General features: G+C 47.0%; 1 protein-coding gene across 1 annotated transcript in view; it reads left to right on the forward strand.

Annotated features, from left to right (window-relative positions):
* SH3PXD2B (SH3 and PX domains 2B) overlaps positions 1-19,738 on the forward strand; it is a 142,524-nt gene that overhangs the window by 32,550 nt on the left and 90,236 nt on the right. The gene's annotated exons all lie outside the window — the stretch shown is intronic.

The following is a 19,738-nucleotide window of genomic DNA, read 5'->3' on the forward strand; positions in this document are numbered from 1 at the left end:
CACACAGATGCCACTGTTTTGAAAGGAAAATGCTTTTGGCATCTGAATAGATTTATTTATTTACTTAATGAATTTGTAAGGCAGCACATCTCAACTCTGGCTCATGAATAATATCAAAATGAGGTAAAAACAATTCCAATTAGAAATACAAACATTAAAATACACAGTAGCTGAGGAAGGTATCAAATCAACATTCACTAACATAGCCAGGAGGCAACTTCCTCCACTTACTGAAGGCCCTTGGCCCGGTCATAGAATCAGATTTTGAGGGCCTTATAAAAGGTTTTTAGCATTTTGACCACTAATCTACTTGGCTGATATTGTAAAAAAAAAATGCTTGGTATAAGAACTACTGTTTTAATTCTTTGTCAAATTGTACCACAGAATTCCTATACTTTAAATTTTGATACCTTTTTTTAAAAAGGAGACTTTGAAATATTTGGACAGCAATCCTTAAGCAGCATAACCAAGATCTACTTGTTTTTTTCCATTTTCCAAAATTTACCTACCAGAGCTTTGAAAAGTTCATAACATTTTAAAACAATGGCATATTTTTCTTAGAAACCTATGTCTATTTTCCTAGATGTTTTCTGCCTCCACACCAGCATTCCTCTCTGTTCAAATTAGATGGGTGATATGCTGAGTTAATTTGCTCCAGTCCTAGGGAAGTGAGTGAATATATTACAAGATGGTTCTGTGCAAAATTTAATTTAATTTTAATTTATTAATATTTCTATACCGCCCTTCTCCCGAAGGACTCAGGGCGGTGTACAGGGCAAGAATAAAACACAGAAATTTACAAAAGATAAAAGGTAATTAAATACATGCCCAATTAAAAAATACAATTAATACATACTAAAAACCCCAATAAAAATAGTAAAAACCCCACCAATCCCCCTTGAGGCCAGGCCGGCTTGCTCGAACAAGTATGTTTTCAGATCGCGGCGAAAGGAGCAAAGATCGGGTGCCGTCCGGAGCTCAACCGGTAACTGGTTCCATAGCTCCGGGGCGCCCACAGAGAAGGATCTCCCCCTGGGGGCCACCAGTCGACATTCTCTGACCGGTGGCACCCTGAGGAGGCCCTCTCTGTGGGAACGCACAGGGCGGAGGGAAGTAGACGCCGGCAGCAGGTGTTCCCTAAGGTACTCCGGACCCCTGCCATGTAGGGCTTTAAACACCATTACTAGCACCCTGAATCTCACCCGGAAGACAACTGGTAACCAATGCAGCTCACGGAGCAGAGGTGTGACATGGGAGTATCGGTGTTCTGAACCAGCCCTCTTCTGGCCTTGAGTAAGGCAAACCCCTATTCAGAAAGAAGAGACTGGAGAGCGTCCAAGGCTAAAAGGCATCTGCCAAGATTTAATTACGCAGTTAACAAAAACACTAGAGCTTGTCTTCTCAAGCGGAAAAGTTGCTTTCAGCAACCAGCCCCTCCCCAAACACTCCTTTTATAGAGAGCTCAGGGCGTGGTCTCCCTGTGCCTCCTCCCGAGGAGTCCCACATTCTTTCTTTGTTTGTTCCTGCTCGACTGCCTCCTGCGTCGGGCGTCCTTGAACAGGGCCAGCTGTGGGTCATCATCTTCCGCACTATCAGGCTCACGCAGCTGAGAAGAGGGCCCCGGCTGGGAACTCTGCCAAGCCTCCACGCCATCATCAACCGGTTCGTCTCCCACACGGTCCTCCTCCCCCTCATCTGAGTCATCCGACACATCTGAGCCGGCTGCTGAAACCACAGGCTGGCCCTGAGTCACAACACTATCCCGCACCGCAGGGCCCTTCCCCCAGGTCTGCCGATCCGGATGCGGTCGGGATGGGAACTGTTCGTGAAACGCAGTCACCAACGCAGGGGCATGAACGGCGGTCGCGTCTTCCCATGTGAAGTCCTCCGGCCCGTACCCTTTCCACTCGATCAGGTACTGGAAGCGACCTTTCAGCCAGCGGGAATCCCGGATGCTGGCGACCTCGTACTCGGGGGTGCTGCCTCCATCACGAGTTCCTGATGGGGGAGGTTCCGCTTGGCGAAGTGGACAGGCCGGTTGTTCGGGGACCAACAAGGACCGATGGAAGACGGGGTGCACGCGCAGGGAACGTGGCAGAGTTAAACGATAGGCGACCGGATTGATGACGGCCTGGACTGGGAACGGTCCAAGGTAACGGTGGTCCAGCTTCCTCGCCGGCCGAGTGGATGGTAGGTTCCTGGTGGACAGCCAGACCCGATCCCCCACCGATAGTGGAGGCGTATCCCTTCTCGACCGATCGGCGAACCTCTTGTAGTCGGCCTTGGCCTTCTCCAGTTGCCGTCGCACCAACCGATGGATCGCCTGTAACTCCGCCATAAATTCGTTCGCTGCCGGCTCCGATGAGTCCACGGGAGAAAGGGGGAAAAACCAGGGGTGATAACCCACGTTGGCCAAGAACGGTGTCATCTGCGTGGAGGTGTGCTGCGAGTTGTTAAAGGCAAACTCGGCTATGGCCAAATAGTCCACCCAATTGTCCTGCTGCAGGTTAACGTAGCAGCGCAGATACTGCTCTAAGATGCCGATGACCTTCTCGGTACCCCCGTCGGTCTGAGGATGATGCGCGGACGAGAGGCAAACCTTAATGTCCAATGCCCGCATCAACTCCTGCCAGAAGCGGGCTGTAAACTGGGCCCCCCTATCGGAGACGACTCTATCGGGAAGGCCATGCAGCCGGAACACCTGTTGGATGAACATGCGACTAGTGGCGCGAGCTGACGGTAAGCCGCGACAGGGGATGAAGTGCGCCATCTTGGTCAACATGTCCACCACCACAAACACTGTCGTGAAGCCGGAGGATGGGGGTAGATCCGTCAGAAAGTCCATGGACACAGCCCCCCAGGGTCTCTTGGGTGTTGGCAAGGGCTGCAGTAAACCAGGCGGGGCCCCTGTCGCTGACTTGGCCTGCCTGCAAGGAATGCAGGAGGTGACATAAGACTGGACATCGTGTCGGACTCGGGGCCACCAGAAGGTACGGGAGACCAGGTTCAGAGTCTTGAACAGGCCAAAATGCCCCGCAGCCGGGTTATCATGACACTGGCTGAGGACGAGTCCCCTGAGTGGCCCTCCTGGAACATAGAGCCGGTCACGATAATACAGGAGTCCATCCGCGACCGACCAAGGCGAATCTGGCCCCACCTCTTCCTTCCGCTGAGCCACCCACGCCTCCTGCTGCTGCGCCTCCCGGATCCGAGCCCGTATATCCACCGGCTCCCGCACCGCAGCAAAAGACTCGACGGGGATCACTGTCCTGGGCGGAAGCTTGTCTTCCGCTCGGGTGTATTCGGGCTTTCTGGACAGAGCATCCGCTCTCTGGTTGTGCCCGCTTGGTATGTACCGCACCCGGAAGTCAAACCTCGCAAAGAAGAGGGACCACCGGATCTGGCGTTGATTCAAATTCCGAGCGGTCTGCAGGCTTTCCAGATTCTTGTGGTCCGTCCGGACCTCGATCTGATGCCGCGCCCCCTCCAGATGATGCCTCCAAGCCTCGAACGCCGCCTTGATGGCCAGCAGCTCCTTCTCCCAGATGGTATAGTTGCGCTCCGAGGGGTTCAATTTCCGAGAGTGATACGCGCAAGGGAAAAGGGTACCGCTGGGCGTCGTTGCCTGGAGTAACACGGCCCCAATGGCAATGTCGGAGGCGTCCGCCTCCACGACAAACGGCCGTTGCGGGTCGGGATGTTTCAAGATGGGCTCCTTCATGAAGGCGTCCTTCAAAGCCTGGAACGCCTGTTGTTCGGGGGCGTTCCACTGGAACCGAGTCTTCTTCTGCAGGAGCCGGGTGAGGGGGGCTGTCAAGGCAGCAAAGCCAGGGATGAATGTCCGATAGTAGTTGGCAAATCCAAGGAGTCGCTGAACGTCCTTCACACGACGCGGGGGTTGCCAACTCTGCAACGACTCGACTTTACTCGGCTCCATGGCGATGCCCTCAGGAGAAATGCGGTGACCCAGGAAATCGATGGTCACCTGGTAGAACTGGCACTTCTCCAACTTGGCAAACAGCCGATGTTCCCGGAGGCGCTGCAGGACCTGACGGAGATGCTGATGATGCGCTTCACGCGACGGGGAGTAAATCAGGATGTCGTCCAGGTAAATCACGACAAACTGGTCCAACAGATCCCGAAAGATATCGTTCATAAAATGCTGAAACACAGCGGGGGCGTTGGTCAGGCCAAACGGCATCACCGTGTACTCGAAATGTCCATAGCGAGTACCAAACGCCGTCTTCCACTCATCACCCGGGCGAACCCTGACGAGGTTGTAAGCTCCACGCAGGTCCAGTTTCGTGAAGATCTTAGCCTCCCGGAGTCGGTCCAAGAGCTCGGGGATGAGGGGCAGCGGGTAGCGGTTACGCACCGTGATGGCGTTGAGTTTCCGGTAGTCACAGCAAAGCCGTAACTCGCCCGACTTCTTTTTGACGAAGAGCACGGGCGCAGACACTGGCGAGGACGAGGGCCGGATGAAACCACGAGCCAAATTCTTTGTCAGGAAGTCCCGCAATGCAGCCAACTCGGGCTCCGACATGGAGTACAAACGCCCCACTGGGAGAGGCGCATCAGGGACTAGATCAATGGAACAGTCATAGGGCCTGTGCGGGGGTAATTGGTCCGCCTCTGACTCGCTGAACACATCAGCAAAGTCGGACAGTTCGGGAGGCAAGGAAACCCCTGAGGAACCCTCCACCTGGCCGGCACAGATATGGCGGGTGTGGTCCACGCACTGCAAACTTGGGAAGGTGACCAAGTTCTGAGACCAATAGATCTGTGGATCATGCGCCCGGAGCCACGCCAGTCCCAAGACCACGGGGAAGTGCAGATCCGAAGTGACGTAAAACTGAATGGCCTCCACATGGGTACTGATGGCCATACACACGGGTTGCGTGGCGGCCGTAATAGGCCCGGACAGGAGCACTCGACCATCGATGGTCTCCACAAGCATGGGCGGATCCACTGGACACTGGGGAACAGCCCATTTGGCCACAAAGGCCGAATCCATAAAGTTAGTGGTAGCCCCAGAGTCAATTAAGGCATGGACCGGAATCCCCTCTGGCTTGCCAGGAAGGATCAGTCGTGCCTCCAGAATCAAATGCCGTGGAGGTTCACAGGCACCGTCGGAACGGCGTCGCTCGGCGTGGTCGTTGTGGGTCGCCCGATCTTTCACACCGTCTAGATCGGGCTCGGGCCGTTTCCCGATAGCAAAGCAGGGGACTTTCTCGGGGCAGGCTTGGTCACTGACGCCCGCTGACGCTTCTTCGGGCAAGAAGCAGCCAAATGTCCAGGGTCCCCACAGTAAAAACACAACCCCTCCGATCGTCGTCTGTCCATTTCCGTCACCGATAGACGGGACCTGGCGGCACCCAGCTCCATTGGCTCCTCCCTCTGGACTGGGGGCTCACGCACAACAGGGGCGGCAGGGGTCTGTGGGGTGGCACGGCGACTCTTACGCTGCTGCAGCCGGGCATCGATCCACAGACAAAGATGGATCAGCCCATTCAGGTCTGAGGGAATGTCCACGCGGGCCAGCTCATCCAACATCTCCTCTGACAAGCCATCCTGAAAGGCATCCACGAGCGCAGCCTCATTCCAGGCGGAATCCTGGCTAAGCAGCCGGAAATCGCTGATATAGGCCTGTAGAGGGCGCTGACCCTGCCTCAAAGCTTTCAGGCGTCGGGTGGCAGTCTGCGCCTTAATCGGGTCCTCGTACATGAGGCGCATATGGTCACAAAACCCCCCAAAGTTATCCAACAAAGGGCTAGGCTGTGCCAACAGAGGCGTGCCCCAACGAGCTGCATCTCCCGACAGAAGGCTCAACATGAATCCCACCTTATCTCGGTCAGTGGGGAAATCAGCTGCTCTCACGCTGATATAAAGCTGGCATTGTCCCAGGAAGGCAGGAAACAGTTCTGGTTTACCAGCAAATTTATCCGGCATAGCTATCTGACATTTCCTCCTGGGTGGGGGTGCAGCATGTACCTGAGCTTGCAGTTGTGCCACCTGAGCTGCCAGCAAAGTGAGTTGCTGGGTGAGCTGGGCATTCTCGGCAAGAAGCTGCTCCATCGTAGTAATAAGGGGTGGGGGGCTGAAAGCAAACTGTTCTGAACCAGCCCTCTTCTGGCCTTGAGTAAGGCAAACCCCTATTCAGAAAGAAGAGACTGGAGAGCGTCCAAGGCTAAAAGGCATCTGCCAAGATTTAATTACGCAGTTAACAAAAACACTAGAGCTTGTCTTCTCAAGCAGAAAAGTTGCTTTCAGCAACCAGCCCCTCCCCAAACACTCCTTTTATAGAGAGCTCAGGGCGTGGTCTCCCTGTGCCTCCTCCCGAGGAGTCCCACATTCTTTCTTTGTTTGTTCCTGCTCGACTGCCTCCTGCGTCGGGCGTCCTTGAACAGGGCCAGCTGTGGGTCATCATCTTCCGCACTATCGGGCTCACGCAGCTGAGAAGAGGGCCCCGGCTGGGAACTCTGCCAAGCCTCCACGCCATCATCAACCGGTTCGTCTCCCACACGGTCCTCCTCCCCCTCATCTGAGTCATCCGACACATCTGAGCCGGCTGCCGAAACCACAGGCTGGCCCTGAGTCACAACAATCGGGAGACTCCCAACACAACTCTCGCGGCTGCATTCTGTACCAGTTGGAGCCTCCGGGTGGTCCTCAAGGGAAGCCCCATGTAGAGAGCATTGCAGTAGTCTAGACGAGAGGTCACGAGCGCGTGAGTGACCGTGCATAAATCATCCCGGCTTAGATAGGGCCGCAACTGACGCACCAGGCGAACCTGGGCGAAAGCCCCCCTAGTCACAGCCACCATGTGATCTTCCAAGGTGAGCCGTGAATCTAGGAGGACTCCCAAGTTGCGAGCCCTATCTACGGGGGGTAATAATTCACCCCCCATAGAGAGAGATGGAATATCCGAATAGACCCGGGATGAAGGTATGCAAAGCCACTCGGTCTTGTCGGGGTTGAGTTGAAGTCTGTTCCTCCCCATCCAGACCCGAACCGCCTCCAGGCAACGGGACATCACGTTGAGGGCATCACTGGGGTGGTTTGGGGTCGAAAGGAAAAGCTGGGTATCATCAGCATACTGATGATACCCAACTCCAAAACCACGAATGATCTCACCCAGCGGTTTCATGTAGATGTTGAACAGGAGAGGCGAGAGGACCGACCCCTGAGGAACTCCACAAATGAGAGACCTCGCGGTCGACCTCTGCCCTCCTGTCAACACCGACTGCGAGCGTCCCTGGAGATAGGAGGAGAACCACTGTAAGACCGTGCCTCCCACTCCCAATCCCCTGAGACGCCGCAGCAGGATACCATGGTCGATGGTATCGAAAGCCGCTGAGAGGTCTAATAGGACTAGAACAGAGGAATGACCCCTGTCCCGAGCCCTCCAGAGATCATTCACCAGCGTGACCAATGCCGTCTCCGTGCTGTGCCCAGGCCTGAAACCCGATTGGTACGGGTCTAGATAATCCGCTTCATCCAGGACCAAAGGGAGCTGATGCGCCACCACACTCTCAACAACCTTCGCAAGAAAGCGAAGGTTGGAGACCGGACGAAAGTTGTTCAATACAGCTGGGTCCAAGGCAGGCTTCTTGAGGAGAGGCCTCACCACCGCCTCTTTCAAGACGGCAGGGAAGCTACCCTCACTCAAAGAAGCTGATATAACTGCTTGGAACCAGCTGCGTGTCCTCTCCCGGGCTGCATAAACCAGCCAGGAAGGGCACGGGTCCAATAAACATGTGGTGGAGCTCAGCCTCCCCATAATCCTGTCCACTTCCTCCGGAGTCACAGAATCAAACTCCTCCCAGGTGATATCGACAAGACCGCCCGTGTCCTGATCGTCAGACTCTGCCCAGTCAGAATCCAGACCGGTCCGAATCCGAGCGATTTTGTCCGACAGATAATGGTTAAACTCCTCGGCACGACCCTGCAAGGGTTCCTCCCTCACCTCTTGATTAAGGAGGGAGCGAGTCACCCTAAACAGGGCGGCCGGGCGATTATCTGCAGACGCGATAAGGGTAGCGAAGTGATTAGACCTCGCCACCCTTATCGCAGCGAGATAAGACCTAATTTAGGTTCTTAGTCGCAATCGGTCGGATTCGGATCGGCTGGACCTCCAACCGCTCTCTAGGCCCCGTCTCCGACGCTTCATCTCCCGGAGCTCCGCGGAGAACCATGGAGCTCGACGGGATCTGCATCGGGTCAGGGGCCGCAAGGGTACAACTCGGTCAAGAGCCTCAGTGGCTGCCCTTTCCCAGGCTTCCACTAAGGCATCTGCCGAGCTGTGAGTGGGGGAGGCAGGTGGGGACCCCAGCGCTGCCTGGAACCTCTCGGGATCCATTAAGCGTCTGGGGCGGTACCATCTAACTGGTTCCACACACCCACGGCGGGGGGTAGCAAAACGGAAGACCAGCCGCAGGAGATGATGATCGGTCCATGACAGGGGCATAATAATTGGGGAGCCCCCACCAAGATCATCTAACCACCGACCAGATAGAAAAACTAGGTCAAGGGTGTGGCCTCCCTCATGAGTCGGTCCTGAAATTACTTGCGTCAGGTCCATGGCCGTCATGGAAGCCATGAACTCCCGAGCCAACTCAGATGATCCTCCCAGAGATGGTAGATTGAAGTCCCCTAAAACTATAAGTTTCGGGAACTCAACCACCAACCCAGAGAGGACATCGAGAAGCTCAGGCAGGGCTGCTGCTGCGTGACTAGGCGAAAGGTACACCAGCAGCAAGCCCAACTGCGCACCAGGGCCGCATCTCAAAAAGAGAGACTCACACCCGACTATCTGCGGAACGGTGGCCTCCCGCGGACCTAAGGTCTCCCTCATAACAACGGCCACTCCCCCACCCCTACCCTGAGCCCGAGGCTGGTATAGCACCCGGAAACCTGGTGGGCAAAGATCAGCCAGAGGAATACCGCCCTCTGGGCCCAACCAAGTCTCCGTGATGCAAGCCAGGTCCGCCTGCTCACACTCGACCAAGTCACGGACGAGAGGAGCTTTATTGACGACCGACCTGGCATTCAAGTACACCAGCCGGAGCTCAGGAGGCTGCACATCCTCACTCCCAGGACCTCGGGGCAGAACAAGAGGGTCGGAACGCCTCACCGCTTGCAAGTAGCGGAGAGGCCTTCCCTGAGATCGATACGGCCCTCTGTTCCTACACCTGCTGCCATTCCCTAACGTCGTGGGAATGGGCAATCCCACGACTTGCCCTGGAGCCCCGGGGGCAACCGACCCCCGCTCCTCCCCTCCGCGATCAATCCCGGCCCTGGCCTGAACAACGGTTGCTGGACTGCCCCCCATATCCGAACAACCAAAAGAAGTTCCCACCCCCCTCCCTAACCTCCTAAAAATTTAACCAAAAAACTAACCAGGGGCCTCTTATTTGGCTTATATCGGAGGCCCCTACCCGTGCCCAACCATCTCTCAGGGTCCCAACAATCGGGCCCTTCATCAAGAGGAGGTGTAAAGAGTAAGGCGGGTCGCTCCCAGGATGGGGGGGCCCCCCTGAGGGCGTGTAAGACCGTGCTAGAATAAGTCAGACGCATGATCATTAAACAAGTCCGACAAAAAAGACAGCAAGGCAGACCAGATCGATACGGGAGGATCTCAAAATAAATAAGTCGGAGGCAAATGACCAGAGAGCCAGCCCAGCTCCACTGCCACTAGAGCTGGGAAACCCCGGAGCAGATCGAATCCCGCCCTCTCACGGCGGTCAAGGCCGGGGAGCAGCCTGGTACATAAAACCGGGGGAGCAATACCACCCAGAGCTCTCACCTCTGGGAGGCAGCAGATGTAAAATCTTAACCACTCTCCCACAGTGGTTATAACCCGGACCTTCCATTATAGGGGAGGGGGGAGAAGAGGAGGGAGTTAGAGCAAAAGAATCTATAAAATACATCAGGATTAATAAGCCGGTATAGTCACAAAATGGTAGGAGAGATTCCGATTGTATAAGTCAATTCCATGTTGCGCTCTCCGGTCCGCGGAAAAACCTCTCTCCACGGAACCAGTCCCTGGTGCCTAAAAGGTTGGGGTCCTCTGTAGTAGTGTATCTAGCAGAATCTATGCCTCACTGATGAATGCTGTTTTACTTACTTTCAAACTTAAAAGTATGGATTGATTATTTATTTATTTATTTATTTCCTGCCTTTATCGTTTTTATAAACAACTCAAGGCAACGGACATATATAATATTCCTTCCAATTTTCATGAAGTCTTGTGCTTTTCTCTGAAGTACTGCAGTCTAGTTAAAAACTAGCCTCTTGGTCTCGGTCCATGCAGGGCTTCCCTGCATTGGCAGCTAGCAGAAGATTCATTCCACCAGGCCCCAGAAATGGTTGGAAATGCGCCTTTATCTTAAAATCTCTGCTGCTTTTTATGCACTTCTCAGTTGAGTTGTACTTTTTTGGAATTATCTGAGAAATTCCCCCATGTTGTGCCAATATCCAAAATAGAGAGAGCAGGTGGCACATAAGGGAAACCCATTAGAGATTTGAGACTCTGGAGCAGTGTTTGAAATCCAAGATCACGAATGTTATGTCACTATTTAAAAGCCTGAACAACATTATGAGGAGAAAAAAAGCCAGCTCTCTCCTCACCTTCCTGGACATCGATTCCCTTGTTTGTGCAGTATGTACGATAAGCAGACTGAAATCTACTTATCACTGCTATCCTTTTCTTGGCAGTGCCATTGAATGTGCATTAAAGAGGCTACAGTATGAGTCTATATTTACATTATTAGGCATAGGAAATCTCAGATTCCAAATCCTGAGCAACTTGAATACGAAATGATCAGAAATGCAGAGAGCCACAGAAGCAGAAATGTTATTAGAGAGGGAAATCAGTATGGTAGCCTTTAAATAAATATGTGGGCATACCCTTAGCCACAACAGCAATGCCGAGGGACTTGAAGAGAGATTAGTGATTCCAGATTCAGGTAGGAATTGTATACTTCTACTCCTTAACTCCTTGTGTTTTAATGTTAGCATGTTAGCAAGAATACATTTGTCATTGATATCTACAATATCAAGCTTTTTTTTAAAATAAGGAATAGTTATCAAGTAATGCAATCCCCAAATGCAGGGGAGTCCTTATATAATTTTGATGCCAGCCAATCTTAGCTGAGCATGGGAAAATTGAGTTGGACTTGTTAGTGCATAGATGGAAGACCACCAGATAATCACAGGACTGAAATGCAGACTGGGAAGCAAACAGCAATCATCCAGGGGAACGCAATGTTAAATCCCTTCTGATTTTTTGCAATAAAAGTAACATGAATGTGTCCATGCATTCATTAGGAGCTTAATTCAGTTTGAGGGAAACGTTAGTTCTCTAAAAAAAAAAGAAGTTGCTTCTCTGTGTTGCTTTCTCCAGCTATAACTAGCTTACCTCTTTCAGCCTTGATGAATAAATCCCAAGTAAGGTGTTTGCTTCCTAATCCTCCAGATGTTGTGATAAAAAGTCAGCACCACTAATTGGGTGTATACTGGAAAGAATACAATGTTGAAACATAGGCACTGCAAACTGGAAGATGAGGTACCTTCAGAATTCCCAATTCTGTCTGTCTTCATTCAGTGAATAAAATGTACTTTTAGAGTAAATGATGAATCATTAGAGACCCATAATAAACAATGCTTGTCCATTCTTGGTTTCAGTTTGAAGTGAAAAGTTCAAATAGGAGCTAATGTCCCAACCACTGTACAACCACTTAATAAAAAATTGTGGCAGAAAAGCTGAACCAAGCCATTTTTGACAGAATCGGATCAAGGTTGAAGTCATGTTCTTAACATCTCATACATAGGGAAAATAAGTTAGTACCCCATTATCTTGTATTATTGAAGATTTAGTCATTAATTTTAGGTATGCATTGACTGGAAATAATGCTTAAATTGTTATTAATCTTCAAGAAGCCTATATCTTATTTTATATGATCTGGTTTCAACCAAAGCTGCAGTTTACTATGAATGCTGTTATGTTACACAAAACATATTTTACCAAGCGGTAAATCAAAGATTTGTTAACTTTCAGAAACAGTATTCAAAAAGAAATGATGCTTTTGATATTCCTTTGTTAGCTGAAGAGGTCATTGGTATCTGCTTGTAAGAACTCTATCTATACTTTAGACATGTGTCTTTCTGGATGTATGCATGAGCATACGGGTGATGTGTCAAGACAAGATACAAATATTTTTGATTTCGTAGAATGCTAAAGTGCTGATTTATGTAGTTTAATCTGCTGCTTTGTATGTAAAAGCTTTCACACAGCCACAACATCTGACCCATTTTGAATAAATAGCATAAGCTACATTTTTCATTGTTTCGAGGGAATGCATATTGAAAAACTATTAAATTGGAGATGCCAAATCAGCAGTTTCATGTAAAAGAAGAAAAAATTCTGCATGGCTCTTAAGAGATGTCAAAAGACCTTTAAGTGAAAAATGCAAAGCTTTCAAAGAATTTATTAATGACTTGATACACTCAGCTCCATTCACTTTTGCTGATCTAAGTAAATCATTTTGATGATAAAATAGAAGCTCTGGGGTATATTGCTACCCCAAGAGCTCAGAAGAATAAAGAAAAGAGCATATGTCTTTTGTTAGTCAAGGCCATTTTTGGAAAACACATTAACTCCTTACAGATTATAATCTTTAACACAGCAGTGAAACATTCTTGCCAAACAATCTATACAGAATACAATACCAGACATGGCTCATGGTAGCAATAAGCTAACATACACCCAGAATGCATGTTATAAGGCAGGGTTTTTTCATTAGTTTCTTAGAAAAATGTAGTACAGCAAAATAGTGCGAAGTTCCCCTGCTCCTAACAGACTTTTCAGGCAGTGCAATGCTATTATATGGCAAAAATGTGTGAAAGTGTTCTTATGAAATTTGTACAATTGCATTTCATTGCATTGCATTATATCAGTCTTACATAACCTGGTATCCTTTGGATGCTTTGAGGCTCTTACTCCCAGTACATTAACAACCAATTGAGGAAGGCCGTGTTAGATCAACCCCCATCATAAAGTACATGATGTCTTCATATTGCTTTTAATCTTCATTTGGTATACATTGATCAATAGCCACATAAATATATTAGCTGAATATGAATATTTGTTTGAATGATGCTTAGAATATTTAAGAAATAATTAAATGCCATAATACTAGTGCAACTAGTAACTGAGACCCAGTTTAATACAGTGGTTAAGGCATCAAACTAGAAACCAGGAGCCAGTGAATTCTAGTTGTGTCTTAGTCACAAAACCACCAACTACTTGGGCTAGTGCCTTTCTCTCACCCCTAGGAAGGAAGCAAAGGCAAACCACTTCTGAAAAACTGCAAGGACTAATTAAGTAGCAGTTACAGTTGTCACATATGGATTGTCACATGAGCCTTGGTGGAGCAGTGGGCTAATGCCTCCTTAAGTAACACCAGCTGCCTGCAATTAGTGCAGGTTCGAGTCCCACCAGGCTCAAGGTTGACTCAGCCTTCCATCCTTCCGAGGTAGGTAAAATGAGGACCCAGATTGTTGGGGGCAATTAAGCTGACTTTGTAATAATGCCGCTTGGGGTGTGTGTGAAAGCCCTAATAAGCAGGCATATACATAGAATGAAGGCTACTGCTAAGCTTGTAAGCCGCCCTGAGTCTTCGGAGAAGGGCGGGATATAAATAGAATTAAAATAAATAAAATAAAAAAATTGTTTTGAACTGGTAGCAAACTTGCTAGTTGATGCATTTGTGACTGTTAGGTAAATACTAGTACAGATAAAGAACCAAGAGGAGCGTGTAGTTGCAAATATGATAAAAGTAAGTAGTGTTAAACTATTTACCGTTTTCCTGAATTTCAAATTAAGACATGGTCCCAGAAACTAAATTGCACATACCGGTAGTTTCTTTTGAGGAGGTATTTGGATAATGGGAAAGAATAGTCACGAGAATAAAATTTCCATTTTGGGTAATAGTTGTTTTAGTGACCTTTGAGTGATTCACTTGAGTCATTGGGATGTTTATTTCTATCACATTATCTTTGAGGAGTGCCCTGAGTTTATCTGGTGAAAATAGAGAGGTTTCATTTTTGAGTAAGGGGGAAAGAGTTCATTCCATAATGAACAGGAATTATCTTTTTTTTTTGTCTGAAGATCTGGTAAGAAGCTTTTAAGAGCTGACGTGTGACCAGAACTGACCTGAATCATACAATAATAACCAGCATATAATAATATCTCCAGCTTAGGATATGGAGAATATATATCTGTCTGAGTAATTTCTGTCTGAAAACCTGGACTTTGGCGGCAATACAGGAGCAGTCTTTCACAGACCATTCTGTGTGGATTTCCATATATTTATTAGAACTTTTGCAGTGCTTTTTCTTCTGATTAATAAATTTGTTGATAAGATTAAAGAACATGAATGTTTCTAGAATTAAATCAAAGCATTTTTTCTGCCTTGTTAAGAGTTAATTGAATTTTATTTTATTTTATTTATTTTAATTCCATTTATATCCCACCCTTCTCCAAAGACTCAGGGCGGCTTTTTGTGCATTGATTCTAAATAAAAATTAATTCCATATTTAAAAATATGTGAAATAATGCAAAGCATTTTAGGATAGAAATATAAATATATGGAAAAGAAAGGAGAATTATAACCCCACACAGATAATCAATGGATGGAAGGCCACTAATAGAACCATCAGAAGTCATAGAAAGTTGGAGGAAACACTTCAAAGAGCTCCTCAATCCCCTAGGATAGGGTCCCCAACCCCTGGGCTTTGGACCCGTACTGGGCCGCACGAACAAGCAAAGCCCCATCTGCAAGATACAGGCAGCACACAAAACCATGCACCCTCCGGTCTGCAGAAAAATTTCCATGGAACTGGTCCATGATGTCCAAAAGATTAGGGACTTCTGCCCTAGAGTATTACAAAGAAGCAACATAACAGCACAAAACAACAGTACTAGACCCAGAAATAATGCTTAATGAAGTAGCAAGAGTTTTTAAAAAGTTACCCAAATACAATAGGAATAGATGGGTTACCAACAGAAATAATTCAAGCAGCGGGGGAAAGCAGGATCAGATACCTACGTAGAATCTTTCACTCAGCATGGGCACATCTAACTGCATCTACTGCTTGGCAACAAGCAATAATACCACTATGGAAAAACAAAGGGAGCAAATGAGAGCGCATACAATATTGAGGCATCTTACTTTTGAACCATGTAGGGAAAATATATGCCAAGATGATAGACATGAGATTAAGACTAATTATAGCACCAGAACTAGCAGAAGAGCAGGTGGGTTTTAGAAGAAATAGGAGCTAAACAGATGCAATTTTTGCATTTAAACAACTAATAGAAAAGAATATGGACACAATAAGAATTTCTTTGTTGCATTTGTAGACCAAGAAAAAGCATATGATAGAGTTGTTAGGAAATTATGGTAAACATTGACCCATATGGAGTAGGTGCACATCTTACTAGAGTATGCAAAAGCTTATACAGTGTTTGCAGAAGTGTAGTTAGAAGAAATCAAGGAACATCAGAACCTTTCACAGTAACATCCGGAATAGAATAGGGATATGTACTATCACCACTGTTGCTTATCACCTACATTGACAGCATAAGCAAAGAAGCCAACCCCAAAATGGAAATATATCAACGAACTGCACGATCATTGCAGACGATCAGGCATTGAAAGCAAGTACAGCTATGAAACTGCTATAACATCTCATAGTCATAAACCTACAATGCAAGACAATATGAGAATCAGCAAAGAGAAAACAGAACTAATGGCAATCGAAGAAAAAAACATAACTTAAGCAGAGTAATAGAGGGAACAAGCATAAAACAAGTATCAATATTCAAATATCTAGGACAGGGGTCAGCAACCTGAATGAAAGAGCCACTTGGAACCGGTTCCCTCACAAAAGGAAAAACTGGGAGCCGCAAAAAATGTGTGCACATGCGCATACATACGCGCATGCGCAGAACAGGGTTTGACTGAAGAGTGGAGCCAAGGCGAGATATGCACCTACCCTGCATATTTGAATTGATTGGTTGAACTTTTTTAGTCCCACTTTTTTTTTTTGGACTGCACATGGCAGAGGACTGGGAGCCGCAGGAGACGGCTGAAAGAGCCGCATGCGGCTCCGGAGCCGCGGGTTGCAGACCTGTGATCTAGGAACAATATTCATCAAAGAGGTCCTTGGTGGAGCAGTGGGCTAATGCCTCCTTAAGTAACACCAGCTGCCTGCAATTAGTGCAGGTTCGCATCCCACCAGGCTCAAGGTTGACTCAGCCTTCCATCCTTCCGAGGTAGGTAAAATGAGGACCCAGATTGTTGGGGGCAATTAAGCTGACTTTGTAATAATGCCGCTTGGGGGTGTGTGTGAAAGCCCTAATAAGCAGGCATATACATAGAATGAAGGCTACTGCTAAGCTTGTAAGCCGCCCTGAGTTTTTGGAGAAGGGTGGGATATAAATGGAATTAAAATAAAAAAAGTAAAAAATAAAATGTATAAAGAGATTAACATAGTGATGCAGTAAGACAAACCAAGTATTGGGACAGCTAGCTCTACTCTTACAAAATAAAGCAGTACCAAAGAAGCATCTCCTACGAAGCATATTCATACCCACCCTATGTAACCAGTGCCAAACATGGATACTTACTATAGAACATAGACAAAAGTTAGTCATCATGGAATGAGATGTTTGAAAAAAGCTGTTGGAATGACCAGAAGGGATAAAATCAGAAATGAGACTATCAAAGAAAGAATTGGCATAGAACCATTCATAAACTATATACAAAAACAGCAAATAATCTGGTTGCTCACCTGGAGAGGATGTCTTGGGATTCCATTCCAGACAAGGCATAAACAAAAAGAGGAGAAGGCCAAAGAACACGAGGCAGACCCAGAAGAAGATGAACATCAAAGAAGAAGAAAACATCAAAGACACAGTATAATCTCAATTAATAATGGTTGAAACTGCCAGAAGGGCAAGAACCAGTACTTTGTATCTCCTTGGGGGCCAAAGCAGTAAAAGATGAAGTAAAGGGAGAAGAAGACTTTAGGATAGAGGCTTGATCCCACATTATATCACTCTTTCAAACCCAGCTTGTCGTGCCACTGTGCATCTCACAACATCATTTGGCAGGTGATGGGTCATGTTGAGCAACTGGAGACAATGCAGGTTTTTCTTATTGGACACATTGCCAGTATAAGGAGATATCTAAAAAAACAAAACCCTAGAGAAACCAAGAAAGGCATCCCATGCATAATGACAGTAGAAAATATAGTAGGGAACATAAGGGGGAAAAACCCTGAGAAATGAATAATCAAAGATTGTATTAATATCTGATGCCAGTTCATTTTTAAAAAGTGTAGCTAAGTTCCAATTTTGTTTGAGTACGTGGGAGTGAGGATGCCTCTTACATATATTTATGTTGGCTTCCCTCTTTCTCAGGGTTTATAATTGATCACAGTTTTGGAAAATTAAGCTAATACAGTTGTTCATTGTGTACTTTGGATGCTGTTTTGCTTGGAAAATCTGTATACATCAAGGCTAGCCTGGTTTGGTGGCAGTTTTGTTTTATTGTTGGCAAACAAATGATCTGTGCCAAGGGACTATCTTGGGTTAACTGAGGCTCTTTAAGAAATGTAGGGACACCCAATATACATGCTGCATCTGATTCATGCATTTATTTGAGCTAGTAGTTTGGGGCAAGTGAGGGGAAGCTAAATAAACATTTCAGACTAAGGAAAACATCATGATTTTTCCATCAGATGGGTTCCAGCAAGCGGCCTTTCCCATCTCTTGGATCATATTAACTCTTTTGCTGAAGTCAGTGCTGTTTCAGCTGAGGAGCTGAACTCACCAGAATTAGAAACCCAAGCTAGAGAAAGCACAGTGGTCAGTTAAACATCTGCACATTTATTGTAGTTCAATAACTAGCATTAGAACTAACCAAAGAAACATCCACATGCAATTTTTCTTTAACTCTTCAAGTAAATGTCTATGGAAATCTTTTTGTGACTCGTTGTTGGCAGCAGTGGTTATATTTACTATGGGGCTATGGGTACAGTAACCATTTGTCACTTACCAGAGGATGACTCTTTATTTCAGAAAGCTGTCCTTTAGGTTTATTTGATTTAATTATTTATTTTGCTGATTTCGCTCTTGAATTTTCCCTTGTAATGCAAAATTATGAACTTAAAGATTTTGTTTAACCCTAATGAACCTCTTTCACATTTGCCCCAGTAAATGTTCGTCCTTTACAGGTAATTCTCAGTTTACAACCATCAGTGATTATTCAAGCCCTGATGGACCCCCGTGTCATGTGGCTGCCATTTTGAGTGCTTGACACGTGACTCACATTTATATGGCTATTTGCAGCACCCCATGATCACACAATCATAATTTATAACCTATTTATTGAAAACCAGTATTTACTTCTGGTTTTCAACAAAATTACTCCACAGCAAACAATGGTTTCACTTGTTGACCGTCGCATTTACCTGTATGCTCACTACATTTGCTTAATAACCACTACAAAAAAATGTCATAAAATGGAGTCGGTCATATGATTGAATTGAATTTGAATTAAATTGAATTTATTAAATTTATATGCCCCTTCATGGATTACTGCCTTGTCGTGGCGAAGGGGCTTGCGTAATTCAATGAAGCTATGAGCTATGCCGTGCAGGGCCACCCAAGACGGAAAGGTCATAGCAGAGAGTTCTGACAAAACGTGATCCACTGGAGAAGGAAATGGCAAACCACTCCAGTATCTTTGCCATGAAAACCCTATGGACAGTACTAAAAGGCAAAACGATATGACGCTGGAAGATGAGCCCCTCAGGTCGGAAGGCGTCCAATATGCTACTGGGGAAGAGCAGAGGGCTAGTACTAGTAGCGCCAGAAAGAATGAAGCGACTGGGCCAAAGCCGAAAGGACGCTCAGCTGTGGATATGTCTGGTGGTGAAAGGAAAGTCCGATGCTGTAAAGATTTTTTCTCCATAGGAACCTGGAATGTAAGATCCATGAATCAAGGAAAGCTGGACGTGGTCAAACAAGAGATGACAAGACTAAACATTGACATCTTAGGTATCAGCGAACTAAAATGGACAGGAATGGGTGAATTTAATTCAGATGACCATCAGGTATACTACTGCGGGCAAGAATCCCTCAGAAGAAATGGAGTAGCCTTCATAGTCAATAAAAAAATAGGAAAAGCAATACTGGGATACAATCCTCAAAATGACAGAATGATCTCAGTTCGAATCCAAGGCAAACCATTCAATATCACAGTAGTCCAAGTCTATGCCCCAACCACCAGTGCTGAAGAGGATGAAATTGACCGGTTCTATGAAGCCCTACAGCACCTTATAGAACTAACACCCAAAAATGATGTCCTTATCATCATGGGGGATTGGAATGCTAAAATAGGAAGCCAAAAGATAAGCGGAATAACAGGCAAGTTTGGCCTTGGAGTACAAAATGAAGCAGGGCACAGGCTGATAGAATTTTGTCAAGAGAATACGATGGTCATAGCAAACACTCTTTTCCAACAACCCAAGAGACGGCTTTACACATGGACATCACCAGACGGTCAACACAGAAATCAGATTGACTATATGCTCTGCAGCCAAAGATGGAGAAGCTCTATACAGTCAGTAAAAACAAGACCAGGAGCTGACTGTGGCTCAGACCATG

The sequence above is a fragment of the Vipera berus genome (assembly GCF_964194415.1).
Source record: "Vipera berus genome assembly, chromosome: 2".
Classification (NCBI taxonomy): domain Eukaryota; kingdom Metazoa; phylum Chordata; class Lepidosauria; order Squamata; family Viperidae; genus Vipera; species Vipera berus.